Source organism: Canis aureus, chromosome 11 (assembly GCF_053574225.1).
Source record: "Canis aureus isolate CA01 chromosome 11, VMU_Caureus_v.1.0, whole genome shotgun sequence".
Lineage (NCBI taxonomy): Eukaryota > Metazoa > Chordata > Mammalia > Carnivora > Canidae > Canis > Canis aureus.
In genome coordinates this window covers 23,728,056-23,746,387 of record NC_135621.1, presented here as the reverse complement: position 1 = coordinate 23,746,387, position 18,332 = coordinate 23,728,056, and the positions used below count along the sequence as shown (strand labels likewise).

Here is an 18,332-nt window from a genome sequence, read left to right as displayed (position 1 = left end):
GCAGGGAGAGCCAGAGTCTTGGAGGCGGAGCTGAGAACTGCAAATAAGTGGGTCAGTGATGGGCGGTGGGAGGAAAAGGCACTGAGGCAACCACTTCCATGAAGACCAGAGGGAGGAAGGGAGGCTGGCGTGTTGAAGGACACGCGGGGACGTGGCCACACCAGAGCGAAGGCGACGGGAGGGTGAGCAGGGGGAGAGCCCAGAGCGCCCGAGGGCTGGGGGCTGCAGGGCTCTACGCAGGGCAGCGGACACTCCCCCTCTGCAGGCACGGCTCCACGCCATTCTCTACACTTCGACCCTCTCTCTCACTGAAACCCAGGTTTCTAGGGCCTTCGTTCATCCCTGTGCATCCAACACTGAGCACAAGGCCCAGCACGTGCAAATGCTAAATAAACATCCGCCTGGAGAAAACCACCTGGATGCTCAGTGCATCGCGGGCTGAACCGAGGAACCCCCTTCCCAGATGTGTTTTTCCATTTCCTGCTACTTATTTACAGTTAACCCGGCCCCGCAGAGACACCCCTTCCCTCTGTGGTTACCTAAGGTCGCTGTCATACGTCGGCTTTAAAAGATAATGTCGAGACATCTTTTTTACCCTCACTGCCTTAAAACTGAGACACTCGCTGGCACAATGCAGCTCTGGTGACACCGTGCGTCTGCCCTCATGTGTCTCCAGGCCCGAGGCCTTCCCGTACCTGCCCCCTCCTTCCTCTGCCGGCTGGTGCCACTGCTGTCACACTTCTGGGCCCGGGTTAGGGAGTGTGCTAGCACCGCCCGGAGCTGCTGGCTCCTCTGAAGCTCTGGCCTCCCAGGGACCTGGGTGATGGGTCACCTTATGTGACAGCTTGATGGGGTGCATGCGGGGTGCCCAGACATGCCAGCCAGCATTGTCCTGGGTGCGTCTGGTAGGGCCTTTCTGGGTGAGATTAACATTTGGGTGGGCAGGGGCACCTGGGGGGCTGTGGTTGAGCATCTGCCTTCGGCTCAGGGTCCTGGGATCGAGTCCTGCATCGGGCTCTCTGCTCAGTGGGGAGCCTGTTTCTCCCTCTGCCTGTCTCTGCCTCTCTCATGAATAAATAAATAAAATCTTTAAAAAAAAAAAGTAGTAGTCACTCTTTGGAAAGGCATCAGCTCCAGGGCCAGACGGCACCCCAGCCCCATCCAGCTGCAGGCCTGGCTTCCCATCCACACAAGGGGACCAATGACAACAGGCCAACACGCTTGTGACTACTACCACCGATCAGGGTCCCGGCCTCTGTTCTGCCTCCATAGTCGTTTACGGTTACTGACCTTGAAACTCAGACCCTGGAGCACACATGCCAGAGCAGCCACGGTTCTGACGGAGAGCCCCAGCCCTGACAGAGGACGGGGGCCCATGCCGTTCACCCCGGAGTCCCCCTCATTTCTCAGCCCACCTCACCCCCAGGTCCAGCTGGGCCCCCAAACCCCTGGTCCCGGCCCCTCCCGCTTGGAGCTCAGGCCTGACCCCTGGGCCATTCCTTTGCACCCCAACTTCCAGCGGTAAGACAATGCCCCCCACTCCACGAGAGGAGACCCTCACTCACAGCGCTCTGCATTTAAACGAACAGATTATGCTAATTTCAGCCACAGTGATTAATAACTACATTTTAAAGGGAGATACCTCCCAGAGTGAGATCTTTGGGGGGAGAGTTCTTGCCTGAAGCAAATGTGACTTCAGACAAGAAACAGGTCTCCTCGATTTATTTATTCAGGTGAGCGGATAAAGTCCAGAGCCACCAACGGACCAAACGGAAAAGGCCTGCTTCCCAGACATCCTGGACACTTGAGCCCAACACGGGGCCTGAAGGGGGACGGTCCTCAGCGTGGAGGGTGCGGCCCGGACCTGCTCTCACTGCCTTCTGCTGGGTGAGCCCGGGCCGGCGCTCCAACCTCCCTGGGCCGTAGCCTCCTGTCCACGTGCTGGAGAGGAGGTGGCTGGGAAGCGCAGGGTCCGCGCCTGCTGTAACCACAGCGAGGGTGTAAAGGCTGACAGAAATGACCGGAGGCCACTTGGAATCAGCAAGGTGCGGGCTGCAAGGGCCCAGGAGGGGCACCCTTCTTGGATTCGTGCTCGAGGAAGGACCACAGTCTCCTTAGCAGACCCTCCAGACTTCCCTCGAGGACATTCATGCAGTTCCCCGTGTTCACCCCAAGAAGGCCCCACATCCCACTGTGCTCCCGAGAACATGCGATTCCCCTGCTGCTTCCACGTGGAGGGCCGTGTGAGGCTGAATCGGGAACTTTTCTGGCCACGGAGTCCCCTACAACGAGAGCGTCCCCTTGCTCAGGCAGGCCAGCCATCGACACAGCCGGACAGGGACCAGCAGGACGGGGGCTGGGGCCACCACCCGAGCAGCAAAACAGCTGGCTCCCCAACACTCTCTTTAATCCCAATTTTTAAAAAATAATCTTTTAATTTTAGAATAGTTTCCAACATACAGAAGAGTTGCCAAGACAGTACGAAGCCCCCAGACCCCCCTAGCCGGTGTTCCCTGCTGCTGATGCCTCACGCCGGGGCCCAGTATGTGGTCTACGGACTACAGATACGCTACCGTCAGCTGAGGTTCGCGCTCTATCCAGAGCTCCTGGGCTTTACCTCACGTCCTCTTACCTGGACCCCATCCAGGATCCCACATGACACTCACCTGTCCCGTCTCCTGAGGCCCCTCCTACACAGGGTTGGGTCTCGGGGGTCTCGGCCTCTCCCCGTGTCTGACGACCCCGACAGTTCTGAGGGGCACAGACAGGATGCTGCTGAACGGAACTGGGGGACTGGGGGACATAACTGACGTTCCTCGGTGGGGCGGCGGCCTGGGGCCACGGGTCTGGGAGGAAGGCTGCAGGTGGGGTGTTCTCCTTGTCCCACCGATCCCGCTGCTCGGGCACCTGCTGTCAGCCGGGCTGACCCCGCTGTGTGACCTCGGTCTCAGGGCCGCGGCGTCCACACTGCCTTCTGAAAGGGGGTCCATGTGCCCGGCCCCACTAGGGGGTCCTGCCCCAGCTCCTCCAGGGCGGGCTCGCCTCATCCTTTATTCGGAACTCCTCTGGACAGAGATGCATCTCGTTGCCCTTGTTATTCAGTCGCTTACTTCTATCCGTATAGCCTGGCTGATGCTTAACTTTATACTCGGGATTATAACCCAATACTATGTTTTGGGGCTCCAGCTGTCCCAGCTGTGGCCCTGGGGTGCTCTGTCCCTCCGACATATTTCCATCGTCGTGATTTTTGTTTCTCTCCAGCACTGCGAGATGCTCAGCTCCCAGACACTTCCAACAGCCAGAGTCACCCCTGGCTCCATGGAGCTGACACAGGGTCCGAGTGACGTTGTCTGCACGTGGCACCAGCGCTGCAGGGCCCCACTCGTGTCAGTAAGCAGGAGACCCCACAAACAAAGGGCATTTCTATCACAAATGACACCCCACAGCCAGCAGCACAAATGACTACCAACCGGGGCTTCCTGCGTCTCACGTTCCCCCACTGCCTGCAGCGCCAGCTCCTGGTCAGAGGCCCTGGTCAGAGCCGGGCAGGGCACGGAGAGCCAGGTGAGGACGGTGCGGGGTTCAACGGAAACATGGAGCTGCTTGAGGATAACAGATTAGGTGTGAACAGCTGAGAACCCAGCTCATGCTTGAAAAGAATAAAGTCAAACGTTTGCTCAGGACTCGCTCTGGAGGCACGGCCACAAGTACAAAATTTCTGTCTCCCTCGATCCTTGCCACAGCCTCAGGGAGTTATTTACTGTCCCCATTTTACAGATGAGAAAATGGGAGGCACAGAGAGGTTAAGTAACCGGCCCAAGGACATCCAGCTACTAAGCGTAGGAAATGAGATTGAAACCCTGCTTCCTTTCTCTGCGTGCTCTGCAGAGCCTTCAGGGTCACTGCTCTGCTGTCCTCGTGCCCTCTGGCAGCACCATCCTCTCGTGAAACCACAGGAGGTGAGCTCTGGAAAGGCCCAGGGATCACAGCCCTGCCCCAGTGTTTGGGGACACCAGAGCCCAGAGAGGCTGCGCGGCCAGCCCAAGGCCACACAGCTAGCTGATCAGAGAGCGAGGAGGACACATCCCTGCCTCCCAGCCCAGGATGCACGCTTACAGAAAGATCAAAACATCCTGAGATGGCAAACGTGCAGGCAAGGCCTGACCCTCCCCTGCCCAAGCCCATGGGCAATGTGACTGTGGTGTTTCCCCCTCCCTTCTCGCTGGGCTGGCCATACCCCCTGCTCTGCAGAGAACGGCAGGGGAATCATTTTCTGCACAGTTTCTTCAGGACAGACTCCAGCAATCCCAGGTCCATGCTGCAGTGCCAAAGGCACACCTGTGCCAGGTGAGGGCGGGGCTAGACCAGTGCACAGAGCCAGTGCATCGGAGGGGATGAGGAGCAGCCCCACACCCCTCCCTGCAGGTCTGCTGCTGCACAACCACCAACACCCCCCCACCCAGGGCCTGCCCCTCAGGCCAACTCCATGTGTCACCGAGGCTGGCGCGACCCCAGCCATACCTGCAGGCCTACCCCGCTGCCCCAGGCCAGGCAGGCCAGCTCGCACTGCGTGGTCAACGGCCCCGTGTGAGGTCACCTGCTACAGCGGCAGCTCCCGCGCCTGACTCTCTAACACTTCCTACAGCTGTGAGCTCCGAGCAACGCGGGGCCGGGGCACCTGTGGGCCAACGCTCCTTTGGCCACTGTGACGCAGCCCATCCTCGGACCAGCTCTAAGGAATGATGGCCTCGGCACACGTCCGAATACTTTATTCTGGAACTTGAAAACTCTACATCTGCATCCCCTCCAACCTCCCCCTCAAGTGTTCCCGTCCCTGTCCCCAGGGCCTGACTAGACACAGAGGGGCTGCTGCTGCTGCTGCTTCTTTTTTTTTTTTTTTTTATAAGATTTATTTATTCATGAGAGACACAGAGAGAGGCAGAGATACAGGCAGAGGGAGAAGCAGGCTCCCTGCGGGGAACCTGATGCCAGAGGGGCTGCTGATACACTTCAGGACACCTCCTCATTCATAGCCGGACACAGCAAGTCACCATCAGTGATCCCACCGCCGCCGCCACCACTAGGTGCCAACAAGGCCAGTTCAGTGCGGATGCCCCTCGTGTCCTCACCTGCCTCTCTCACCTGGCGAGACCGCTCTGTCCCCCCCTTCCCTTGAGTTTTCTCCCCTTTTCCATATGATGACAGAAGGTGCTCGTGCCTGGTAAGCAGCCCCACTCTGCAGGATGGCAGGCTCTTTCAGGAGCCCATCAGTGCTGGCAGAAGAGGTATGTGCCTGGCACCCAGAATACACACACGGCTAACACTCCAGAGCCAGGAGGAAGGGAAGAGGAGCTTTACTTTTCTAATCTGGGTGTGGCTGACTTTAGGGGAAATGGGCCAATTATGTGTGTCCACCCCTGGTGTCCCCAGGTTCCTGCAGACATCTGGAGGCCCCAACATGGCTCTGATGGACTCCAGGATGTGCAGTGACTTCAGGCAGCCAGGACCGGGCCCGGCCCTTAGGTGGCTCTGCCCTCCCAATGCTGTTCCGTCCCCTGGAGAATGCAGACCTGCTGGTACCTCCATGCCAGGACCTCCACCACCACCCTCAACCCAGATGCTTCAGGGAGACACTGTCCTCCGTGTCTCTTCGTGACATGACTTGAGTCTGTGCTTACCCTTCCCATGAGGGGTTGGGTGTGTGCCCCCACTGGGCGGAGAGCTCCCTAAGGGCATGTTCCAGCTTACAGACCTTGCACCCCACTGGGCTCAGAGCAGAGTCGGGCATGCAACAAGTGCCTCACAGCTCTGCCAAACAAATAAGAATAAGGCAGCCGTTTAGGAAGGCCAAGCAGCTCTCTGCACCCTAGTCCCTGGCTTGGAGTGGGAAGTGGGGGTGGTCACGTGGGCTAGGAGTGGGGCTACCCACACCATCAGAACCGAACGCTTTAAAGTGAGCAAAGATTCCACGTTTGTACAGATTCACCAGCTCCCCTAATGGATGACACGGCTGGGTCTTGGGGGAGCCCTCACAGCAGAAAGCATTAATGAGAGATAAAGGCTTGGCTTTGAAATTCAAATTCCTTTGCGTTCTTCATCCACTTCTTCCGAGATGACTATGATTCAGACTGGTTTTTCCAGAGCTAATCGCTTTGATGTTGTTAATGAAAATATGAAAGGTGATTAAGGGGGACTCTTTTTTTCTTTATCTTCTTTTTTTTTTTTTTTTGTAAACTTTGGGAGAATGTACAATGAGTTATGGATTTGGGCATTTTGGCCAATTGTGCGTTTTCATCATTTTGTTGGTTTGGGTGGGGGCAAAGAAGCCTGGAAGACCACATCTTCACGAGTGGACGGGGTGCACGGAGGAAGCTGGTGGTGGCTCTTGTGGCACAGGCTGTCGAGTCCGGACTCCTCTGCGAGAGTTGGCTCAGGGGTGTTCTGGGCAGAGCTGGGCACAGGGCCAGCATTCACAAACCCCCAGTCGGTCCACAAACACTGAAGGAACACTTCTCCGTGCCTGGGCCAGGGGATCCCACTTTCTCCGGGGACCAGTACGATCCCAGTTGCTTCTCTCCCCAAAACAGTGTGCATCAGAGCTGTGCATGTCTGCCCCCCTGGACAGGGAGCTCCTCACATAGCAGAGGCCACATCTTTGCTGCCAGACTCCGCCCTGGCACAGGCCTGGGACCTGGTAAATCCAGAGACAGAGGCCAGAGGCTGCGTGGAGACAGGGAGCTACAGACAGTCACAGCCACCTGCAAGCAGAAGCCACCAGCCATGAATCTCGTAGCACACTCGTGGTAACTTCAAAGAACTGCTAGATGCTGACTGTGGATGAGCCCGAGAGTTAAAATCTCCCAAAGGCTGAGTCTAAGGGGGCCCCCCATATTTTTGTGGGTTTACCTCCAGGAACCCTCCATTAGGTCGCCACAGTCGATACTGGAGAAAAAAGTCCTCTATGCTTGACAGAGAGGAGGGGAAAAGTAACCATTTTGATATATATGAACATCTATTGACCACCTACTGTTTTCCCAGCTTCGGCGAGGCATGATGGGAGGAGACTGTGTAACCCCTGCTCTCAGAGCTGAGCCCAGCACTGTGAGGTCAGGGAGAAAGAACCTCTTGGAGGAGGAGGTGCCAAGTGAAGAGAAGAGGCAAGAAAAGAGAGCACAGAATCAGCAGAAACAACACTAACTCCATATGTTTTGGACACTGATGAGCCACCTAAGTCTGGAGCCTTGTGGGGCTGTGTCCCTAGATCCCCAGACTAAGTTAAATCCTCCCTCTTGCTCAGGACCACCATCAACTTTGGGCCAGGACCACAGCAGTCATGACAACAGAGAGGAAAGCACCAGTGCCATTCTTGGCACTGGAGCGTTGGTGTGTGAGATCGTGATGCGCCCAAGGACAGGACGGTTGGCACAAATGCCCCGATGTGACCCCAGGCTGACATTTTCATGTACACAACCTATGTGCGCGAATGAGCTGGTGCTTCATAGCACCACGTCCTACTTCCACGCAACTCACATCGAGTTTTCACACTAGACGAATGCACTGTGCCAACGGCAGGTCGCTTCTGGGCCCCTGCCACCGCCTCACGGGCTCTCACAGGCGTGGCCTGATGCTGCACAGCGTATGTCGAATCAAGCCAGAAATCGGAGGAGAAAGAAAGATCGCTCTTCAAACAGCAGGTATCCTTTCGCCACGCTGGGTTTACAGTTTAAATCAGAGCTGCCGAGTGCGAATATGATTTAGATTTAATAAGACCGGGGTGGTATATGGAGATACAGATGCTAACCAATTCGTCCCAATTAATGGTGTAACGTTCTTGCTGTTACTGAAAGTTTAGATCGTATAATACCGCTCAGTGCCCGATCGCTGAACAAATAAACCAAAAAGAAATGTGAGTTAACAAATGACTGTTGTGCTGCAAACAAACGGCCTAGAATTTAAAGCTGAGAGAATCCTGAGATCTTCCTTCAGCCTTTCCTCCTGGCCAATGACTGCCCGCCTTGTCCTCTCTGCTCACACCTTGTCCTCTCTGCTCACACCTCTCCACCTGCTCCCCCATTCCCCCTGCATCCCCACACTCAGCTGAGGGCCTTGTTTCTCTTTTCGTTGAGAAAACAGAGCAAAGGACTTTCCAGAAGCCACCACCACCCAGCTTACTACCCTCCCCCAAGGACATCAAGCTACCTTCTCTCTCCAGGGGGCCAAGGAAGAGACCCCTCTGCTCCCTCCCCCCGTGCCTCACCTCTGAGACAAGCCCAAGGCGATGCCTGCACCTGCCTGGCCTCGCTCCTCCTCTGGCTGCCTTGAGGCTGATCCTGAGAGGGAAGTGCAGGTGGTGGATGGGCAGGTGCCCACAGAGCCATCGTGGGGCTCCTGTCCACCCTCCATCCACTACCAGGCAGCCTAGTGAGCATGTGCAGAGCCTAGTTATACGGGTCACCACCATGAGTCCCTCACAAGTTACCTGGCTCCAACAAGCAGGACTGATCTGGTGCCTCCTTCCCTGACCTGCCCATCCCAGCTCCTGGACCAACCCTTCAGCCCCTTCCCATTCAACACCACAAAGGGTTTGTTTTTTTGCTTTCTTTTTTTGTTGTTGTTGTTTTAAGATTTTATTTATTTATTCATGAGAGACAGAGAGAAAGAGGCAGAGACACAGGCAGAGGGAGAAGCAGGCTCCACGCAGGGAGCCTGGGAAAGTGGGACTTGATCCCAGGTCTCCAGGATCACAGCCTGGGCTGAAGGGGGCGCTAAACCGCTGTGCCACCGGGGCTGCCCACAAAGGGGTTTTCTAACCAGGATGAAACCATCTCTGGAGCAAGGAGCTCACGCTGGGTGCCATGGCAGTAGCTCCCCTGCTTCACTGTCCAGGCTCCTGAGAGACTTGCCCAAGGCCACACAGCTAACAAGTGCAAGAAGCAGGATTCCAACCCATTGTCCCCAGGCTCGTCCTCCTGCCCCACTAGGCCAGGTGAGCCTGCGCCGCGGGGGACCCAAGAAGGCGGCGCTGTCCGTGGTGCTGAGCCAGCAGGCGCCCGGCCCTCCTGCCACCCGGGGCACCAGGGTTCCACCCGGGCCTGCCCAGGAGAGGGTGCTAAGCAGTTTTGCTGCACTTCCAGAATTTACCTTGGTTAAAAACAAAACTTAAAAAAATAATAATGAGGCGCCTGGGTGGCCCAGTTGGTTAAGCATCTGCCTTCCGCTCACACCATGATCCCAAGGTCCTGGGACCTAGCCCCAGGTCAGGATCCCTGCTCGGCCCCTCTACCCCTTCTTTACTGCATGTGCTCTCTCTTTCGCTCTACTGTCTCTCTCAAATCAATAAAATCTTTACAAAATAAAATTAAATTAAAAATAAAAATAAAAAATAATAAAAATTGAAAACCTTTTAAAAATGTGGGCTTTACGCTACCTTAGGAGGAGGTGTGGGGGAAGCTGATTTAGGATTTACATTTCACAATTTATACATCTGGTATCATGCCATGCTGACCATTCGGTCTTCCAAAAGTTACACAACTTTTCCTCTGGGGCTGGAAATGCCATCCTTGGAGGTGGCGTAGCCAGGCACAGCACTGAGCCCTGTCTGCCTCCTCTAAAGTGCATTGTCTCACCATGCATTTGAGGCAGGACCCTCCATACCTGCAGGTTCACATTTCAGACGTACGTGCATATCACTAGGTGTGGAAGAAATGATAAAGTAAGCGTTTTGGTTAAAGAATAACAAACCATCTGTGTACCCAGTACCCAGCTTAACAAAGTAAAACAAATATGAGCTTTGAAATACCCCTGGTGCCCTCCCCACTCTGCCCACATCCAGGTAACTGTGATTTTGTATTTATTGCTCCCTGAATTTTCTATTTCTGCATCAATTTCGATGCAACGAAAAATAATTTTGCCTTGCATGTTTTTGAACTTTATACAAATGGAGTCCTAGAATCCTACCAAAGTGCTCTGTAACATCCATTCTGGACTCAACTCCACATTCCTAATATTTGCCGCTGCTGCACATGGCCTGGCCGGCCGTCCTCACTGCCCGGTGGCGCATGCATGTACTTACTGACCCATTCATGGTCAGCACATGTCTGTTTGTCTTGTCTGGGCTGCTAGGAACACGCCAATGTCCTGGTACACCTGTGTCAGACGTTCTCGGAGGCGCACACCCAGAAGGAGGACTTCGGGTCACAGGATACGCGTATCTATCTTTAGCTTTACTGGATGACTTCTGAACTGTCTTCCAAATCCCCCAATTTCTGGCCCTCGAGCCCTGTGTAGGGGTTTCGGCTGGTCTGTGTGCTCTCTGGCCCTGAAGATCATCAGCACTCCCGAGGAGGAAATAGAATCTCACTGTGGTTTTCATGGGCATTTCCCTGACATGGGCAGGGCCGAGCATCTTTTCTGCACCCCAGGGTGCTGGGTCCAGGTTTTGTCAAAAGGCTCTGGGCCACGGGTGCTTTTGGAGCATGGCCTTTAGGGGACTAGACGGGCTGATGTGCTGTGTGGAGTCTGCCCAGAGCCCCCAAAGTGAGGCCCCAGAGTGAGGCAGCCTCGCCTACCCGGCCCAGGGTCCTCGCGTCCCTGGAGCCCCTGATCCCAGTTCACAGCTCAAGGCTTTCTTGCTGCCCATCCCCTCCCCACCCTGGGTAATAATCGTCCCTAAACTCTAATCACACTTCGAGTCCAGAAAGCATTTCCTCTAGCTGTATGCCCTTCTAGCTCCCCCAGGCACCTCACCATGCGGGCTTGAGTGGCTTGAGGCTGACAGCCCCTGTGGGCAGACCAAGCCTGGCACAGATCCGGGACCCAGAGGGTGCTCCTGCCAGTGGGGGCTGTGGGGCATGGGAAGGAGTTGCCATCTGGGGGCTACCTCTCCAAGAGTCTTGCAAATGCCACCGCCCAGGGCCAAGTCCACCTCAAGGCCAGGGAAAGGGCAACCACACTCCAGGGGCTGCTGTGGTCTCTGATGGGCAATAAGGCAGGTGGGGCTGCCTCCACCTGCACACGCTGGAGGGGCGCGCACCGCCCCCTTCCTGCAGCCCCTGGAGGGCAGCCAGAGGCAGAAAGCTCATGGGTTCTCACTTGGGCTCACCCTTCTTTCACTTCTTCCCACTCTGGCCCAAAGGGTTGCACTTCTTGCACCTGGGTCTTCACCACACCCTGGGGGCTCAGCGGGGGCCATGGGGCCACCTCTCCCCTCCTCACCCCTCTGCTCCCCTGCGTTCCCTCCCTCCATACCCAGAGGATCATCTCCAACACCAGCTCTGTTTTCAGAAACTTCATCTCCCTAAAGCCTCTGAGACATGCTCCATTTACAGTGTTTGGGCTTCCAAAATACACCTCTTAATAATTTGCTGCTTTTAAAAAAAATTAAGGTGAAATTCACATAACATAAAAATAATGATTTTAATTTTAAAGTGAACAATCCGGTGGCACTCAGCACACCCACAGGCAACCCCCACGTCCATCTAGCTCCAAAACATTCTCTTCACCCCACAAGAAGCACTTGACTTTTTTTCTGCAGGATGTTGTCAAGTCTGGGGCCCCTGTTGGAAATCTGGGGACTCTTGGAGGCCAGACGGTCTTGGGCATTTCCCACCTGTCATCCTTGTTCAAAGGCACTGACAACACAGGGTAGGGGGTCAACTAACTTGTCAAGATGTGGGCACGCAGTCCCTGGCATCTCCTACACCCACCACACCTCAGCAAAGGTTACCACGGGCATCTTCTGCAGCCTGGGCTGACCTGGGTCACTGCATAGGCCGGGGTCTCGGGGAGAGAGCCCACAGGTAAGCCCAAGTGAATGGGGTACACGGGATTGGGTCACGATAAAGACTCCTAGAGAGAGAAGCATACAAAGGAATCGCTGCTACAGTCACCAACAGCACCACAGCAAAGCAGCCTGGAAAGTTCTGGTTCCACAAAAGTCAGCCCACTGCCTCCCCCCTCACCCCCACTCCCCCGAACACCAAGAAGTCACTTTACACAATATAAGTGTACATTGCATTTACACAATGCAAGTGTACAAATACACTTTACACAACACACGTGTCTCTGCGAAGTGACTAATTAGCTGTGACTCAGGCGTGCCGACGACAGGGCCGGGGTCCCATGTCTCCAGGGAGCCAAGTCCCTTCACAAGGGTAAAGTGCCCTCCCAGTCTAACCCGGGACCAGGAAGCAACATCTGTCACCCTGCACTGCCACCCAGAGTCATCAGCACAGCTAATTACCACTAATTGTAATATCGTTTCTGTCTTGCTGCTAATACATTTAGACTTGCTAATCAAATCAAACCATTCCACCTTGCCGTGCTGCTTCCAAATAAACATTTCTGCAAAGCGAGAAATAAATAACTCCCAAGCTTTGTTCTCTGATCTCTGCAGCCACTCTGTGCAGGGACATGGGGTGGGGGAGGGGAGGCCCATGTATTTGTCTCTGGGACCCAAGGCATTGAAGAAGTCTGATGAGGAACTTGGCACTTCCGATCCAAATCTTCCAAAGAGATAAGGAGAGAGTGAAGAGATACCTGGGGGCTGGGAGAGCAACCTGGGAGAAGAGGGGAGGAGGTGAGCAAGGAGGGGAGAGAGAGAGGGAGATGAGGTATTGTCCTGGGCCTGCATGATCCCTGAAGCCTTTTCCTATATCACTTCCACTCTCTAAGGGAGCGCTCTCTCCTGTGGCGTTGGCCGGACTGGTGGCTCCTTCTCAGGACCTCCTCAGACCCAAGTTCCCCCTTTAACTCACCAAAATGGGGTGCCCTGATGCGTCCCCAGACCTGGCTACGAGCTCCTAGAGGTCAGGGACCCTGTGCAGTGGGTCTGTTTCCCAGTAATTGCCCAAAGTCAGGCACACAGCAGGTGATCAGGAAATGCCATCCCCTCCCCAATAAACTCCTGAACAAACAGAACAGTTAGGTCAGTGTTACTCTCCCGTCTGCAGACGAGGAAACCAAGGTGCTAGGAGATACTACGTAGCTGCCCGGTGTCTGTCACCTGAAGAGTAGCTCCTGAGAACCAGTCCTGGGTAGGTCTGGCCCAACACCTGTGCTCCTTCAGGAAATGGGGCGGGGGAGAGGGCACTGGCTCCTCTGTGGCCCTAAACAATAGCCACCCAGGCACCAACGAGGAACTGTGAAGGGGGCCCTGTGCTCAAGGACACACTGGAGTGACTCTGAGAATTCTGGAATGGAAACTGACAAAAGGTTGCCCATGAATGCAAGCGGACATAAACACACCTGTTACTATAGCAATGCTGCTGTTCTCACCCATACGTGTCCCCTCCACTGCTGACACAGGGGCTTATGTCACCCCAGGGTGGGGGGCAGGGGAACCCCAGAGTGGGGGCTCTTGGCTGGCTCCTTCTGCCTTGGCCATGGCCAACTCCTGAGGATCCCACCAGCCTCGAAAGTGCGGGAGTGTGGAAGGTTCACTCCTGGGCCGGCCAAGCCTGGCCTCGATCAAGTCACTTCTTCACTCCAGCACCAGAGATGTCGTCCAGAGGAGGGGACCTCTGTCTGGCGGCCCTGCCGTCTGGGTTTCTGTTGGCTTCTGTTTAGCTCACAGCACAGGTGAGTGAGTGAATGAATGAACAATACGACCTCCCCCCTCCAACAACAGATGTGTGGGTTAACATTTCCAGGGCTGGCCTGGGGCGGGGACAGTGGGGAGGACAGACCACAGCCTCTGAGCAGGCACCACCTCACCATCACCCTCCACCAGCCATCCGTAAGGCCGGCATTGGTAAACCCATTTCACAGATGCAACACTGGAGGTGTGGAGAGTCGGCAGGGCTGCCAGTCGGGACCGGATGAATCCAGACCCGGGGACGGGCAGCTCAGCTGCTCCTCCAGCAAATCCCCCCACCTGGCATCTCGAAGCCACGGCTGCTGCCCCAGCGCCATCCACACAGCTCACATACATAACTAAAAAATGAGGAGCACATCCCACATCAAACAAGGCTGTCGATTTTAATTAATTTCAGACTTTGTGTGTTTCTGGCAATTATTTGTAACAAGGTTTACAGAGGGCATTTAAAATTAATTGTGATTTTTATCTAGAAATCAATGCTTATTTTTTAAGTAGCTCATTAGGGGTGAGTATGTATTACAGGAGCAGCAGGCCCCGTGTCAGGAAGGAGGCACCTGGGGCGAAGAGGAACGCCAGCAAGGAAAGATGTCTAAACCGTGATGACGAGATCAAAGCCAGAGGAATTATGAAACGAGGCTCCAGCAGATAAAACAAAATCTGATTTGGATTGAGAAAAGCAAAGTCACCTAAAATGGGAAAAGAGAGCTTCTCAGCCTCGGCCAGTGCCTCTCGGGGAGTCCAGCCGTCCAGGCCACTTGGCGTGGGCAGCTCACCAACTGGGGCAGAGGCTGTGGTGGTGGCACCGGACAGAGGCGCCCCGTGGGGAGACCGGAGTGGAGACTGCAGGGAGGGGCCGCCAGCAGCCGAGCCTGCCAAGAACTGGGGTGTGCGACTCGGGCCCTCGGCCTCTCCGGACCCCACACCAAAGGGCAGGTATGGAGCAGGATCACTGATCCTTTGCACTTTCTGTGATTGTTTTTTATTTTATTTTATTTTTTAAAGATTTTATTTATTTATTCATGAGAGATGCAGGCAGAGGGAGAAGCAGGCTCCCTGCGGGGGGGGGGGGGGGGGCGCGGGGAGCCTGATGTGGGACTCGATCCCAGGACTCCGGGGATCATGCCCTGAGCCAAAGGCAGATGCTCAACCACTGAGCTCCCCAGGCACCCCTGTGATTGTTTTTTAAACAAATTTTTAAAGAAATATTTTAAAAATCCAACCTAAGAAAGATGAATGCAAGTGCATATGTCTCAACACCAATGACATAAAATATAAGTGAAAACAGTCTAATGTCACAGACCACTCTGGCAGTCCTCTTTCCCCCTCTGCCTCTTTACATAAAATTGAATGCGATCCTCTGAGTCATAATAAAACCATGAATATTTGCACAGGCTTTGGCACCTTATAAAGACATAGCTACTTCCTTAGAAGCAGGGAAACTGAGGTTCACAACATTTCCATACTTCACTTAAGAGGGCAAGGTGAATTCTCTGAGGACCTGGGGCTGGGCCCCTCTTCCATGCCCCAATCTCCTCAACCTCTCCCTGAGGGTAGCAAGGCAGGACACCCATTACCACCACCATTTTGACAAAAGTCCCCATCACCCCGTCAACACTCTATCACCATTATCACAATAATCGCCACTACTGTCTTCATCGTTCTCATCACCACCACATCATCACCACTATTCGAAAATCACCATCATTATCATATCACCATGATCATAGTCATCACCATCATCACCATGATCACAGTCATTACTATCATCACCACTATCACCATCACTATCATCACCACCACCATCATCACCATCACCACCATCATCATCGCTACCATCACTATCCTCATCCTTACAATCACCACCACCATCACCACAGAACAAAAGGACTAAAGAAGCATGCTGTCCACACCTTTCCATTTTGTCAGGTGGCCAGAGGAAGGGTTATCCTCACTTACAGGCCTGGTATCCTCACATTTCAGGGGCTCTGGAATCTCATTAGGGGGCATGTCACCCACACTCCTGGGCTGAGTGGTGGAGTCCTGGTTCCATAAGTATGGAGTGGCACCAAGCACCTGCTGGCAGATGGAGCTCCCAGGAGATTCAGACACATACAGATGGTCAAGGAGCTAGAATCTAAGGGACCTTGAACAAAGGTCTAATCAGGGACTGAGTCTTTGCAAAGCCTCAAACACTGTGGTGGAAAGGAAAGTATCACCTGCGAGTTAAAAAAAAAAAAAACTATATGTTAAGTACAATAAGTAGCAATTATGCCAGTGAATGACATGGATGATTATTTTTATTTAAATCTCACTCTGTAATCCATCAATTAAACTTGCAGGGTGGTAGGATTGCTTATCTTGTTCTTTTTCATGTAAAGTTTTAATTTTCAAGGGGCGTTTGGCTGGCTCAGATGGTAGAGCATGCGACTCTAAATCTCAGGGTTATGGGTCGGGCCTGTGTGTATAGACATGACTTAAGTATGTAAGTAAATCTTTAAAGAAAAAAGGCTGTCATTTTCAAAAAAAAAAAAATCACATATTTTTTTCTATTCCTGTGACTTCCTTCCAGAGCCTCAGTTACCCACGCTGGCAGCCAACGGAACTGCATGCTCAGTCAGAAGAGGGACCTACTAAGTGACACCAGGTGTCCTGAAAATAACTGCAGAACTACAGGACAGACCTCCCCGGAGAATGCTATCTAAGCCTCACGGTGTTTAAAAATAATGTTGGCAATGTTTCACGTTTTATGTCATCTTGTTATTAATTCTTTAGGGGTTCCCAGGAAGGCCTACAAGGTGCATAAGGGACTTTGTTCACTTTAGAACTATTTCCAAAGCTTTTTGTTTCCCTTTACACACACACACAAACATGTTGTTGGTAGGGACACAATATAACAGCAGAAGCATTCCTATCCCGTTTATAGTTTATAAGGCACACCCGCATCCACTGCTCACTAGTTAAAGTTTAACTGTTGTGCACCAGTGAGTCAGATGCAGACAACACCCCTCACAATCTTAATTTTACTGAATAGCGTGATCGGCCCCAAGGCTGGCCATGCTGGCCCGAGATGCGCGTCTGTTTCCTGCAGCATATGGTGGGGATAAGACGTCTCCATTGGGACAGGTGGTGATGACAGGGCAGGTAGCTCAGAAAACACTCACACCCACTGTAGGAAGTGGTCTACACTAATGGTAGTGGCTCTCGTCATCCCTGACGTCATCCTCACCATCCTCACCATCCCCACTATTAGCATGGCCATCACCATCCTCATCACCACCGCCACCACCACCATAATCGTCATTACCACCCCCGTGATCCGATCCAAATGAATCCAGAGGTGCCTTCCTCGAGGGTGAAGAGATGATCTTGACCTTGGGGGATGAGTAGGACCTGGCTAGAGAGAAAAGGGCAATCCACAGGCATTTCATGTGTCTGAGAAATGGTCAACAGCTCCGTGTCCGGAGATGAGGCTGAAGATGTGAACCGAGGTCAAACAACGAGACGCCTGTCATCAAAGAATTTCTGAATCTTCTTCCCTAAGTCACTGGCCTCCACGGTGTGTTCCCTGGAGCCCCAGCACCCCCCACTTACCAGCCTTGTAGCTGGGGCAGAGGGCAGGCTGCCCAGGGTCCCCCAGCCCCACTCTGGGCAAAGCAGCCCCTCCTGGAACCCGCAACCCCAGTGAGAGGCCGAGGGAGCCCCCCAGAACTCTGCCATGGGCGCTTGGCAGTGGGAGAGAACGGGGCAGGGCTGAACTTCAGAACGACAGCCGTGGGGACGGCGTGGGAGACTGGCTTGGGAGGCAAGTGAGGGCAGTGAGGAGGCTCCAGAACATTCCAAGGGAGGCAAGGAGAGAGAGAAACATGAGGAGGTGACTGGCTAGATGATGACGGGGCGCTGGGGTGGAGATGAGCCCCGGGGAGATGGAGGTCGCAGAGACACACGGCTCCTGAGCCTCACCATGCACCTGCCTTACCTCAGGCTTGAAGTTCACGAGGCGAGCACAGGGGCGTCCTTGCCTCACGGGGGCACAAATGGAGCTCGACGGATAGCCAAGACCTTGCTCAAGGTCATGAGACTTACACAGGTCAGAGATGGGGGTCTGACGGTCAAACCCACGGAGAATTGTTCAGGGTTAGGGTTTAGAACAAGAAATGTCCCCGTCCTCTGATTGTCGGGAGCACCGATGGCTGCCGCCCCAGGCTGCTAGACAGTGGCTGTCAGGGTGACACGGGGTTCCCGGGGGGCAGTTAGCTCATCATTCCACGGAGCGCCCCCACCCCCAGCACAGCATTGTCCATCGGTTCATAGTCACAAAGGTCTCCCCCAGTGGGTGGATGGAGGGATGGGAGAATGGGGTTGGGAGGCCCCGATCTGAACCAAAACACCAGATCCTCCCAGGCAAATCCCTCTTTCCTCCTTTCTTCCTCTAATAGCACATGTGTGGTGAATACTGAGCCAGGGGTTGTCACGGGAGGTGGGCCCTCTCCGAATGCATTTTGGCTCAGCCATTGGGGCACTTGGTACCCCCAGTGGGGCAGGGCAGTGAGAGTGCCCACCTGACCTGGAGACCAGGGCTACGTGCCGAGTCCTTCCATCACAGGTATCTGGAAGACACACAGCTCGGGGAAAGAGGAGACCTGGATGGGGATCTGAGCACCACCACCTAGGAGGTGGGTGACTTAGAGAAGTCACTGACCTCTCAGGGCTCAGTTTCTTCATCTGTAAAATGGGG

At 54.2% G+C, this 18,332-nt stretch overlaps 1 protein-coding gene and 2 long non-coding RNA genes across 5 annotated transcripts in view; 1 reads left to right on the top strand and 2 right to left on the bottom strand.

Moving 5' to 3' along the window:
- PHF21B (PHD finger protein 21B) overlaps window positions 1-18,332 on the bottom strand; it is an 84,053-nt gene that overhangs the window by 47,748 nt on the left and 17,973 nt on the right. The gene's annotated exons all lie outside the window — the stretch shown is intronic.
- LOC144323551 (uncharacterized) lies at window positions 7,394-13,254 on the bottom strand. The gene is made up of 3 exons (XR_013388947.1): window positions 13,004-13,254; window positions 9,428-9,689; window positions 7,394-7,881 (listed from the first exon to the last, which is right to left on the bottom strand). It is a non-coding gene; the product is annotated as an uncharacterized LOC144323551 (long non-coding RNA).
- LOC144323550 (uncharacterized) lies at window positions 13,270-16,344 on the top strand. Its single transcript, XR_013388946.1, has 3 exons — window positions 13,270-13,582; window positions 14,120-14,530; window positions 16,167-16,344. It is a non-coding gene; the product is annotated as an uncharacterized LOC144323550 (long non-coding RNA).